We start from the raw sequence: 2965 nt of genomic DNA on the forward strand, positions 1-2965 counted from the left end.
TTTAAACTATGATTAGTAGCAACTTAAGTTCCCAATTTTAACCCCTGGGCAGCAATATACAAGTTCCCACATTGGCACATTAGCACCTAAGTGTCAAGGAGTTAAATAACCAGCACCAAAAATAAGGCATTTCTGTTTGTCCCATTTGGCAGAAGTGAAAGGAAGAGAAGTTGTACTAGATGTTGAAGGGATTGTGGGCAACATAAAGAAGACACTAGGAGAGAGAAACTGTCACATGAAGTCTTCATAGTCTTGTATCTATCCTCCATCACAACCACCATCATCTGCCAGATCATCTTCCCCGGTGGCCTTCAACACCCTCCAGGAACCACGCCTTTCTTCTTTCTGGCTTTGCTTTGCTTTTCTTGCTTATGTATTCTCACCGAAAAGCACAGTCAATGAATTGGTCATCTTTGCCAAGTCATCAATTTCCAACGAAATTCACACATCTTGAACTAAGGCTTTCAAAAACCTGGAATAATAGAATGACTTTTCATCCTGTGTAATTTTATCTCTTAGTAACTTCCTGAATTCTGTGAGATCAGCTCTTGAAGATGGGTTCATAGCATCTATCCCACAAACTGTATCATTCACACTAAATGTTTCTTTTGCTAGTACAAGGTCTGACTCTTCCTGTAGTTTCTGTAGCCGCAGTTTATCTGCTAATTGTTCTTCTGGTGTTAGAAATTGAGGTTCTTCAGGTTCTTCTCATCTCTTTTTAATTTCTTCTTGCCTTTTCTTCTGTTTTCTTTCTTTTTTCTTTTATTTTCTCCTCTATTTTTCTTTCTTTTTGAAATTTTTATTTCTGGTTTTACTTCTGCTTCTTCTTTTGTTTCCTCTTCTACAACATCATCATCATCATCATCATCATCATCATCACCATCATCATTATCATCATCATCCCAATTACCCTTGACATCCTTGTCCTGGCCTTCCCAGTGGTCCCCACCAGCCAGGTGGCAAGAATGTAGATGAGGGAGCGCGGGGGTCACCAAGAGGTGGGGTGGCGAGGTGAGTCACCGGGCTAGCTCTCCTTGGCCCACGAGGGCACGCTGGGACGTCCCTAGTTTGAATCTTAATCTCCTGTTCTGTTGCCTTAGTATTTTATCATATTGGGAGATTCATTTGTACATTGACTTAGTGTCGATTTTGTTTTTGTCTTTTACCTCTAGAAATACATTTGTCTCCTGTCATTTTGGTTGTGTTATTCTGATTGCATTTTCTATCAAGGCAAGGCTCAAATAAAAGCAGAGTTAATGCAAGGCTCTCTGGAAATGCCTTTCTACCTCTGGTGTATTTGGCACACTCTTCCTTTGAAGCAGATTTTGATTCGTTACCCAGTAATTTCCCCAAATTTGGAATTTCACCATATGAACTTTTGCATTCAAAACATTCCTAGGGTGCTATAAATTTTGTTTCTAGTGCTGAATCTTGAACTCGGGATTTGTTCCTTAGCTTTACCCTGTCTTTGAGACAAAACGTGTTTCAAAAATGAGAGGCTCTATGTGGGCACTAGAGGCTCACGCCTGTCATCCTAGCTACTCAGGAGGCTGAGATCTGAGGATCATTGTTTAAAGCCAGCCCAGGCAGGAAAGACCATGAGTCTTTTATCTCCAATTAACCACCATGAAAGCCAGAAGTGCTACTGTGGCTCAAGTGTTAGAGCATTCACCTTGAGCTGAGGACTGAGGGACAGGACCCAAACCCAGACTTCAAGCCCAGGACTGACAAAAAAAATGTTGAGATTTGAAGATCAGTATTCAAAGCCAGCCCATTCAGAAGAGTCTGTGAAACTTATCTCCAAGAACCAGTATAAAGATGGAAATGTAGCTATTACTACAGAACAACAGAAAAAAACGTTCAAGGATAATACTTAGGCCCTGAGATCAAGCCCTAGGATTTCACACAGACACAAACACACACACACACACACACACACACACACACACACACACAGGCATACACACCAATCTGAAGAACAAAGAAAACTCCTTTTAACAGGCAAATTTGTCACAAAAGCCCACAGTTCCTCCTCACTGAGGAACTAGGAAGTATATCATGAACAACACATTGCCATAATCGCAGCCATTACTGTCCCCTAAGATCCTGAGGAAGTCTTGGGATCTTGTTCCAGTAGTGCCACTCCTGGGCCTGAAAGAGAATTTCATCTTCTGCATATCCTCCTTGAAGCTCAGTTTGGAAGGGATCCATAACCAGTGGACTGATTTTGCTCTCCTGTGTCAACGGTCTGGCTGCTCTATATATCAAACCATCACAAAAAATATCAGTGATGGTCTCAGGTGAATCAAATGGGGGCTTTTCCTCATAGCCCAGCTGTACATCGGTGTCGTGGCGAACTCCCTGCCCTCCACGTTCTATACATGTTTTTATTCGAATGTCATCTAAAGAAGCCTAGCAATGCCATCTTGATGCATCTGACTATGATCAACTTGCCTAACACTATGTTCACAATGGTGCCAGATATCATGGTGTCCTTCAGAGTCTAGCACTTTCTGGATGCTGTGGGCTGTAAGATGATGGTGTACCTCTTCAGAGTCACCTAGGCGCTTTCCATCTGTACCACCTCGCTCCTCAGTGCATTTCAGGCCATCACCATCAGCTCCAGCCATGCCCAGTGCATGTGGCTTAAATCTAAATCTTCAGTGTGGATTTTCCCTTGTTTTCTCTTCTTCTGGGTTGCCAATATGCTCATGTAGGTCCCGTTCATTAAGGCTCTGAAAGTCCAAAGTCATTTTACTGTTGTTGGTTCTGGGTTTTCCAATGCATATAGTCATACTTGACAGAGAGAAGAAAATAGATCATGGCATCTTCTTATTCTGAGACCTTATATTTTTAACCATGCTCACCACTCCCTCCACATGTTGACACCCCTCTCTCAACACCCCAAGAGAGCCATGTACCTTTACAGTTCCAGCATCGCTACCTAGCCATCGCTACCTAGCCT

At 42.4% G+C, this 2965-nt stretch overlaps 1 pseudogene; it reads right to left on the bottom strand.

The window, feature by feature from the left end:
* Positions 1-231: 231 nt before the first annotated feature.
* On the bottom strand, positions 232-2630 carry LOC122125668 (annotated as a pseudogene).
* Between the last annotated feature and the right edge of the window lie 335 nt (positions 2631-2965).

The sequence above is a fragment of the Dipodomys spectabilis genome, unplaced genomic scaffold (assembly GCF_019054845.1).
Source record: "Dipodomys spectabilis isolate Male_0828 unplaced genomic scaffold, ASM1905484v1 ptg000266l, whole genome shotgun sequence".
NCBI lineage: Eukaryota > Metazoa > Chordata > Mammalia > Rodentia > Heteromyidae > Dipodomys > Dipodomys spectabilis.